Consider the following 10,580-nt stretch of genomic DNA (forward strand, 5'->3'; position numbering starts at 1 on the left):
CCTGGCGCCCTCCACCCACCCCGGGTCTCTTTCCCCCTTCCTCCTCCTCCTCCTCCACCCCCCCTTCCTCCTCCGCCCACCCGCGTGGCCCCCCTCACCTTCCCGCTCGCCCCTATTGTTCCGCCCCCGGCCTTCCGCCCTTCCCCTTCCCGCCCGCTCCCCTTTTCCCCTCAGTCGCCTCGCGCCTGCAGTTTTTGGCTTTCACCCCCACCAGTGACCAAAGACTTGACCACTCAAAGTCCAGCTCCCCGGATCACTGCTCGACATGGACTCCGGTGTGATTGAAGGTGGATTAAATGTCACTCTCACATCCGGCTACTTATGCATGGAAAGGAAGTTGGCAGTATCATCGGAAAGAAAGGAGAATCAGTTAAGAAGATGCGTGAGGAGAGTGGTGCACGTATCAACATCTCAGAAGGGAATTGTCCTGAGAGAATTATCACTTTGGCTGGACCCACTAACGCCATCTTCAAAGCCTTTGCTATGATCATTGACAAACTGGAAGAGGACATCAGCAGCTCTATGACCAATAGCACAGCTGCCAGTAGACCCCCAGTTACCCTGAGGCTGGTGGTCCCTGCTAGTCAGTGTGGCTCTCTCATTGGGAAAGGTGGTTGCAAGATCAAGGAAATACGAGAGAGTACAGGGGCTCAGGTTCAGGTGGCAGGGGATATGCTCCCCAACTCAACTGAGCGGGCCATCACTATTGCTGGCATTCCGCAATCCATCATTGAGTGTGTGAAACAGATCTGCGTGGTCATGTTGGAGTCCCCCCCGAAGGGCGTGACCATCCGTACCGGCCAAGCCGTCCAGTTCTCCAGTCATCTTTGCAGGTGGTCAGGACAGGTACAGCACAGGCAGCGACAGTGCGAGCTTTCCCCACACCACCCCGTCCATGTGCCTCAACCTGACCTGGAGGGACCACCTCTAGAGGCCTATACCATTCAAGGACAGTATGCCATTCCACAGCCAGATTTGACCAAGCTGCACCAGTTGGCAATGCACAGTCCTCCTTATCCCACTGACGCATGGCAAACACCGGATTCAGTGTGGCATTGAATCCAGCTCTCCCCATAGGTGAAAGGCTATTGGGGGTTTGATGCCATCAGCTCAGGACTACTTCTCATGAAACTCAACCATTCCAACGATTTGATTGGCTGCATAATCAGGCGTCAAGGCACCAAAATCAATGAGATCCGTCAGCTGTCTGGGGGCGCAGATCAAAATTGCGAACCCAGTGTGAAGGATCTACTGATAGGCAAAGGTTACCATCCTCTGGATCTTGCTGCCAGCATTAGCCTGGCTCAATATCTAATCAATGTCAGGCTTTCCTCGGAGACGGGTGGCATGGGGAGCAGCCTAGAACAATGCAGATTCATCCATAATCCCTTTCTGCTGTTCACCACCACCCATGATCCATCTGTGTAGTTTCTGAACAGTCAGCGATTCCAGGTTTTAAATAGTTTGTAAATTTTCAGTTTCTACACACTTTAATCATCCACTCGTGATTTTTTAATTAAAAGCGTTTAATTCCTTTCTCTGTTCAGCTGTTAATGCTGAGATCCATATTTAGTTTTATAAGCTTCTCCCCCCCCCTTTTTTTTGGCTCATGAATTTTTCTGTTTGTCATGGAAATGTAAGAGTGGAATATTAATACATTTCAGTTTAGTTCTGTAATGTCAGGAATTTTTCAAAAAATTAAAAGATGGACTGGAGCTTTTTCTTTGTGAATAGAATAGAATGTGGTTTTTTTTTTTCGTGATTAATTTTAGTGTTATCTGTCAAATACTTTCAGTTGAAAAAAAATGGCGAAGAGGGCTGAGGCCATCATCCTGCACCAGGATTGCCTGCTGCTGCTGCAGTTACTAAGGGAAGAATCACCAGCACTGCTAGTGTCTCACTTGTGGCAAACCTCACCGAAGGTCGGATGACCTCTGCAAGACTTGAGGACAATAGAAGGGCAGTCCTGGCTCTTTCCTCCAATTTTTCCCTGCCTGGGTCAGGTGTACCAGCTGGAAGTCGCTCACTGCTTCCAGTACTACGATCTAGCCAGCCGTTGTGGATTGGATTCGATTGGATTGGAACCAAGTTTTCTTACCCTGTATCACCTAGAGTAGAAACACCACAGGCTTTAAGAAGTTTTCAAACAACAACAAGTTTTCCAGTGGGATGGACTCGAGGGGGCTGGAGAACCCTCTTAACCAGCAAAACCAGATTCTTGTGGTTAAAGAGCACAGGGGAAGCACTAGCTGGTGGAGGGGAAGAGTGCTGCCTAGGTGGCCAGAAATCCAAGAGGTTTCACCTGCCTCTGGGTGGAGAGGAGGGCAGATATTGGTTGCTGGAGGAAAGGCCTCTCCCTCCCCTTTTACCTGCCAATTAACAGACGCTAGAGAAATTCAATTCTTTATTAGAACTCTTTAGATCAATGTTCCCTCCACCATTTAGCGGCCGTTGAAGCTATTAGAGGGGCTACAGAAGTATGACATTGATGATAATGAAATTGATGAAAATGATATAAAGTTTTTTTTAAGACATGGTGTTGAGGGAAGCACTGATGCCAAAGATGATTTATGTCTAAGTGAGTCGGATAAGACAGATGCTAGAATGAGAGCTTATAAGAAAATTGTTGAATTGAGACACCTGCTGGATATTGCTGAGAGCAACTATAAACACTTGGGAGGGATAACAGAAGAAGATCTAAAGCAGAAGAAAGAACAGCTCGAGTCTGAAAAGACTATCAAGGAGCTGCAGGGCCAGCTGGAGTACGAACGGCTCCGGAGAGAAAAATTAGAAGGTCAGCTGGATGAATATCGTGCAGAGGTGGATCAACTCAGGGAGACACTGGAAAAGATTCAGGTTCCCAACTTTGCTGTGGAAGATGACTCTTCTTGTGAGTCAAGCAAAGAGAAGAGGCAAATAAAGAAAAAGGTGTCTTCTGGGGAGTTTTTGTGAGAAGGTACTAATCAGTGAAATAACTTTAAGTAAACTTGCTTGATTTTTCTTTTATTTTTAAAAAAAGGACATTGCAAACGTCCTTGTTCAATGAGAGTGTAGCTCATTCTAGCTCCCATCAAAGTGTCTAGCAATCATCTGCCTGCAAAGCATACACACTTCCGAGAGTTGGGCTTATGGACTGTCCCTCCCACATCCTGCCTGCACGTACACCGCGCTCCTAACAGGCCTAGCCCCGATGCGTGCCTGAAGTGTTGTGAGAGGTAAGTGGAAAGTCCCGGCCCACAAGACTAGTGCATCCAAGCTCAACCCAGCGATTTCCTAGTATTTCCTGTGTGAGCCAGGTGCGACATCCTAAGTGCCATACGAGAGAAGCTAGCTGAACGCCTTGTCCGAAAGCAACTTACTTCGGAGAGTTGAGCTCACCCTCAGTCCCTCACAGTTGCACACTGCCTGCAGAAAGAGTTTCCAACATCTGCACCACAGCCGTTTGTCAGAGGCTTGTGAGACGCAAGTGGAATAAGCAGACCTGGAGGGTGTCTCCAGCTGCAGTGGAGTGGTATTCTGGGTACCTCCTGGCTTAGAACACTGTTACGTTCTCAGTGCCCGAGGAACGCAGCTAGTTGAAAGCTGGCTTGTAGGCGTGCTTCCTTGTGCGAGCTGAGTTCAGGGCAGGACCCTCCCGCATTCTGACTGCCCGTAGACGTAGGTCCCAGCATCCTTATGTTAGGTGCCGGAAGAGGTTGTGTGAAGAGCATGTGGAAGTGACAGGATTCTCCTCAGGTGTATCTGATCTCAATGCAGACATTGCAAACGTCCTTGTTCAATGAGAGTGTAGCTCGGTCCTAGCTCCCATCAAAGTGTCTAGCAGACATCTGCCTGCAAAGCATACACACTTCCGAGAGTTGGGCTTATGGACTGTCCCTCCCACATCCTGCCTGCACGTACACCGCGCTCCTAACAGGCCTAGCCCCGATGCGTGCCTGAAGTGTTGTGAGAGGTAAGTGGAAAGTCCCGGCCCACAAGACTAGTGCATCCAAGCTCAACCCAGCGATTTCCTAGTATTTCCTGTGTGAGCCAGGTGCGACATCCTAAGTGCCATACGAGAGAAGCTAGCTGAACGCCTTGTCCGAAAGCAACTTACTTCGGAGAGTTGAGCTCACCCTCAGTCCCTCACAGTTGCACACTGCCTGCAGAAAGAGTTTCCAACATCTGCACCACAGCCGTTTGTCAGAGGCTTGTGAGACGCAAGTGGAATAAGCAGACCTGGAGGGTGTCTCCAGCTGCAGTGGAGTGGTATTCTGGGTACCTCCTGGCTTAGAACACTGTTACGTTCTCAGTGCCCGAGGAACGCAGCTAGTTGAAAGCTGGCTTGTAGGCGTGCTTCCTTGTGCGAGCTGAGTTCAGGGCAGGACCCTCCCGCATTCTGACTGCCCGTAGACGTAGGTCCCAGCATCCTTATGTTAGGTGCCGGAAGAGGTTGTGTGAAGAGCATGTGGAAGTGACAGGATTCTCCTCAGGTGTATCTGATCTCAATGCAGACATTGCAAACGTCCTTGTTCAATGAGAGTGTAGCTCGGTCCTAGCTCCCATCAAAGTGTCTAGCAGACATCTGCCTGCAAAGCATACACACTTCCGAGAGTTGGGCTAATGGACTGTCCCTCCACATCCTGCCTGCACGTACACCGCGCTCCTAACAGGCCTAGCCCCGATGCGTGCCTGAAGTGTTGTGAGAGGTAAGTGGAAAGTCCCGGCCCACAAGACTAGTGCATCCAAGCTCAACCCAGCGATTTCCTAGTATTTCCTGTGTGACCAGGTGCGACATCCTAAGTGCCATACGAGAGAAGCTAGCTGAACGCCTTGTCCGAAAGCAACTTACTTCGGAGAGTTGAGCTCACCCTCAGTCCCTCACAGTTGCACACTGCCTGCAGAAAGAGTTTCCAACATCTGCACCACAGCCGTTTGTCAGAGGCTTGTGAGACGCAAGGGAATAAGCAGACCTGGAGGGTGTCTCCAGCTGCAGTGGGAGTGGTATTCTGGGTACCTCCTGGCTTAGAACACTGTTACGTTCTCAGTGCCCGAGGCAACGCAGCTAGTTGAAAGCTGGCTTGTAGGCGTGCTTCCTTGTGCGAGCTGAGTTCAGGCAGGACCCTCCCGCATTCTGAATGCCCGTAGACGTAGGTCCCACATCCTTATGTTAGGTGCCGAAGGGTTGTGTGAAGGCATGTGGAAGTGACAGGATTTCCTCAAGTGTACTGATCTCAATGCAGACATTGCAAAGTCCTTGTTCAATGAGATGTAGCTCGGTCCTACCCCATCAAAGTGTCTAGCAGACTTCTGCCTGCAAGCATACACTTCCGAGGTTGGGCTATGGACGTCCCTCCCACATCTGCCTGCACGTACACCGTGCTCCTACGCCTAGCCCGATGCGTCCTAAAGTGTTGTGAGAGGTAGGAAAGTCCCGGCCCACAAGACTAGTGCATCCAAGCTCAACCCAGCGATTTCTAGTATTTCCTGTGTGAGCCGGTGCTACATCAAGGTCATAGAGAGAAGCTAGCTGAACGCCTTTCCAAGCAACTTACTTCGAGAGTTGAGCTCACCTCAGTCCCTCACAGTTGCAACTGCCTGCACAAAGTTTCCAACATCGCACACAGCGTTTGTCAGAGGCTTGTGAGACGAAGTGGAATAAGCAGACCTGGAGGGTGTCTCCAGCTGCAGTGGAGTGGTATTCTGGGTACCTCCTGGCTTAGAACACTGTTAGTTCTCGTGCCGAGGAACGCAGCTAGTTGAAAGCTGGCTTGTAGGCGTGCTTCCTTGTGCGAGCTGAGTTCAGGCAGGACCCTCCGCATTCTGATGCCGTAAAGTAGGTCCAGCATCCTTATGTTAGGTGCCGAAGGGGTTGTGTGAAGGCATGTGGAAGTGACAGATTCTCCTCAAGTGTATCTGATCTCAATGCAGACATTCAAAGTCCTTGTTCAATGAGAGTGTAGCTCGGTCCTAGCTCCATCAAAGTGTCTAGCAGACATCTGCTGCAAGCATACACACTTCCGAGAGTTGGCTTATGGACAGTCCCTCCCACATCCTGCCTGCACGTACACCGTCCTAACAGGCCTACCCCGATGCGTGCCTGAAGTGTGTTAGAGGTAAGTGGAAAGTCCAGGCCCACAAGACTAGTGCATCCAAGCTCAACCCAGCGATTTCCTAGTATTTCCTGTGTGAGCCAGGTGCTACATCCTAAGTGCCATACGAGAGAAGCTAGCTGAACGCCTTGTCCAAAAGCAACTTACTTCGGAGAGTTGAGCTCACCCTCAGTCCCTCTCAGTTGCACACTGCCTGCAGAAAGAGTTTCCAACATCTGCACCACAGCCGTTTGTCAGAGGCTTGTGAGACGCAAGTGGAATAAGCAGACCTGGAGGGTGTCTCCAGCTGCAGTGGAGTGGTATTCTGGGTACCTTCCTGGCTTAGAACACTGTTACGTTCTCAGTGCCCGAGGAACGCAGCTAGTTGAAAGCTGTCTTGTAGGCGTGCTTCCTTGTGCGAGCTGAGTTCAGGGCAGGACCCTCCCGCATTCTGACTGCCCATAGACGTAGGTCCCAGCATCCTTATGTTAGGTGCCCGGAAGAGGTTGTGTGAAGAGCATGCTGGAAGTGACAGGATCTCCTCAAGTGTATCTGATCTCAATGCAGACATTGCAAACGTCCTTGTCTATGAGAGTGTAGCTCGGTCCTAGGTACATCAAAGAGGTCTAGCAGACATCTCCCTGCAAAGCAGACAACTTCCGAGATTTGGGGCTTAATGGACAGTCCCCTCCCACATCCTGCATGCACGACACTCGCGCTCCTAACTGCCAAGCACTGATGCAGTGCCTGAAGGTGTTCAGAGGGGTAAGTGGAAAGTTCCCAGGCACACATGACTAGTGCATCTCCAAGATAAACCCAGCGATTTCCTAGTATTTCCTGTGTGAGCCAGGTGCGACATCCTTAGTGCCATACGAGAGAGAGCTAGCTGAACGCCTTGTCCGAAAGCAAACTTACTTCGGGAGAGTTGTGAGCTCACCCTCAGTCCCTCACAGTTGCACACTGCCTGCAGAAAGAGTTTCCAACATCTGCCACCACAGCGCTTTGTCAGAGGCTTGTGAGACGCAAGTGGAATAAGCAGACCTGGAGGGGTGTCTCCAGCTGCAGTGGACTGGATGCTGGGTACCCTCCTGGCTTAGAACACTGTACGTTCTCAGTGCCCGGAGGGAACGCAGCTAGTTGAAACTGGCTTGTAGGCGTGCTCTCTGTGCAGCTGAGTTCAAGGCAGGAGCCTCCCGCATTCTCACTGCCCTAGACGTAGGTCCCAGCATCCTTATGTTAGGTGCCGGAAGAGGTTGTGGGGAAGAGCATGTGGAAGTGACAGGATTCTCCTCAAGGTGTATCTGATCTCAATGCAGACATTGCAAACGTCCTTGTTCAATGAGTGGGTAGCTCGGTCCTAGCTCCCATCAAAGTGTCTAGCAGACATCTGCCTGCAAAGCATACACACTTCCGAGAGTTGGGCTATGGACTGTCCCTCCCACATCCTGCCTGCACGTACACCGCGCTCCTAACAGCCTAGCCCCGATGCGTGCCTGAAGTGTTGTGAGAGGTAAGTGGAAAGGTCCCGGCCCACAAGACTAGTGCATCAAAGCTCAACCCAGCGATTTCCTAGTATTTCCTGTGTGAGCCAGGTGCGACATCCTAAGGTGCCATACGAGAGAAGCTAGCTGAAAGCCTTGTCCGAAAGCAACTTACTTCGGAGAGTTGAGCTCACCCTCAGTCCCTCACAGTTGCAACCACTGCCTGCAGAAAGAGTTTCCAACATCTGCACCACAGCCGTTTGTCAGAGGCTTGTGAGACGCAAGTGGAATAAGCAGACCTGGAGGGTGTCTCCAGCTGCAGTGGAAGTGGTATTCTGGGTACCCTCCTGGCTTAGACACTGTTACGATCTCAGTGCCCGAGGAACGCAGCTAGTTGGAAAGCTGGCTTGTAGGCGTGCTTCCTTGTGGCGAGCTGAGTTCAGGGCAGGACCCTCCCACATTCAGACTGCCCAGTAGACGTAGGTCCCAGCATCTTATGTAGGTGCCTGCACGAGGTTTGTATCGAGGCATGTGGAAGTGACAGGATTCTCCTCAAGTGTTATCTGATCTCAATCAGACTAGGAAACGTCCTTGTTCAATGAGAGTGTAGCTCGGTCCTAGCTCCCATCAATAGTGTCTAGCATGGGTGGGGCCACAGAGGGAGGACAGGGGCGAGGTTTGTGGTTTGGGGTCCTGGCGCCCTCCACCCACCCCGGGGCCTCTTTCCCCTTCCTCCTCCTCCTCCTCCTCCACCCCCCCTTGCTCTCCTCAGCCGCTCACCGGTGTCCCCCTCCACTCACCTTCTGCCCGCTTGCGCGCCCTATTGTTCTGCCTCCGGCCTTCCGCCCTTCTTCCTCCTCCCTCCGCTCCGCTCACCTTTTCCCCTCTAGTTGCCTCGCGCCCTGCAGTGGTTGTGGCGTTCACCCCCTCTCAGTGACTCAAGAGACTTGACCACTTCAAAGTCCAGCTCCGCTCGGAACACAGCTCGACATGGACACCGGTGTGTTTGAAGGTGGATTAAATGTCACTCTCATCATCCGGCTACTTATGCATGGAAAAGGAAGTTGGCAGTATCATCAGGAAAGTAAAGGAGAATCAGGTTAAGAAGATGCTTGAGAGAGTGGTGAGCACGTATCAACATCTCAGAAGGAATTGTCCTGAGAGAATTATCACTTTGGCTGAACCCACTAACGCCATCTTCAAAAAGCCTTCGCTATGATTCATTGACAAACTGGAAGAGGACATCAGCAGCTCTATGACCAATAGCACAGGCTGCCAGTAGATCCCCCAGTTACCCTGAGGCTGGTGGTCCCTGCAGTCATGGTGGCTCTCTCAATGGGGGAAAGGGTGGTTGCAAGATCAAGGAAATACGAGAGAGTACAGGGGCTCAGGTTCAGGTGGCAGGGGATATGCTCCCCAACTCAACTGGATCGGGCCAATCACTATTGCTGGCATGTCCGCAATCCATCACTGAGTGTGTGAAACAGAGTCTGCGTGGTCATGTTGGAGTCCCCCCCGAAGGGCGTGACCATCCCGTACCGGCCCAAGCCGTCCAGTTTTCTCCAGTCATCTTTGCAGGTGGTCAGGACAGGTACAGCACAGGCAGCGACAGTGCGACTTTCCCCCACACCACCCCGTCCATGTGCCTCAACCCTGACCTGGAGGGACCACCTCTAAGGGCCTATACCATTCAAGGACAGTATGCCATCCACAGCCAGATTTGACCAAGCTGCACAGTTGGCAATGCAACAGTCTCATTTTCCCATGACGCATGGCAACACCGGATTCAGTGGCATTGAATCCAGCTCTCCAGAGGTGAAAAGGCTATTGGGGTTTGGATGCATCTGCTCAGACTACTTCTCATGAACTCACCATTCCAAACGATTTGATTGGCTGCATAATCAGGCGTCAAGGCACCAAAATCAATGAGATCCGTCAGATGTCTGGGCGCAGATCAAAATTTGCGAACCCAGTGGAAGGATCTACTGATAGGCAGGTTACCATCACTGGATCTGCTGCCAGCATTAGCCTGCTCAATATCTAAATCAATGTCAGGCTTTCCTCGGAGACGGGTGGCATGGGGAGCAGCAAGAACAATGCAGATTCATCCATAATCCCTTTCTCTGTTATCAACCACCCCCCCCCATGATCCATCTGTGTAGTTTCTGAACAGTCAGCTATTCCAGGTTTTAAATAGTTTGTAAATTTTCAGTTTCTACACACTTTATCATCCACTCGTGATTTTTTAATTAAAGCGTTTTAATTCCTTTCTCTGTTCAGCTGTTAATGCTGAGATCCATATTTAGTTTTATAAGCTTCTCCCCCCCCCTTTTTTTGGCTCATGAATTTTTCTGTTTGTCATGGAAATGTAAGAGTGGAATATTAATACATTTCAGTTTAGTTCTGTAATGTCAGGAATTTTTCAAAAAAATTAAAAGATGGACTGGAGCTTTTTCTTTGTGAATAGAATAAAATGTGTTTTTTTTTTCGTGATTAATTTTAGTGTTATCTGTCAAATACTTTCAGTTGAAAAAAAATGGCGAAGAGGGCTGGCCATCATCCTGCACCAGGATTGCCTGCTGCTGCTGCAGTTACTAAGGGAAGAATCACCAGCACTGCTAGTGTCTCACTTGTGGCAAACCTCACCGAAGGTCGGATGACCTCTGCAAGACTTGAGGACAATAGAAGGGCAGTCCTGGCTCTTTCCTCCAATTTTTCCCTGCCTGGGTCAGGTGTACCAGCTGGGAAGTCGCTCACTGCTTCCAGTACTACGATCTAGCCAGCCGTGTGGATTGGATTCGATTGGATTGGAACCAAGTTTTCTTACCCTGTATCACCTAGAGTAGAAACACCACAGGCTTTAAGAAGTTTTCAAAACAACAACAAGTTTTCCAGTGGGATGGACTCGAGGGGCTGGAGAACCCTCTTAACCAGCAAAACCAGATTCTTGTGGTTAAAGAGCACAGGGGAAGCACTAGCTGGTGGAGGGGAAGAGTGCTGCCTAAGGTGGCCAGAAATCCAAGAGGTT

General features: G+C 50.5%; 1 pseudogene; it reads left to right on the forward strand.

Annotated features, from left to right (window-relative positions):
• Positions 1–126: 126 nt before the first annotated feature.
• On the forward strand, positions 127–9,635 carry LOC121483948 (annotated as a pseudogene).
• Positions 9,636–10,580: the final 945 nt, after the last annotated feature.

Source organism: Vulpes lagopus, unplaced genomic scaffold, assembly GCF_018345385.1.
Source record: "Vulpes lagopus strain Blue_001 unplaced genomic scaffold, ASM1834538v1 ctg861, whole genome shotgun sequence".
Lineage (NCBI taxonomy): Eukaryota > Metazoa > Chordata > Mammalia > Carnivora > Canidae > Vulpes > Vulpes lagopus.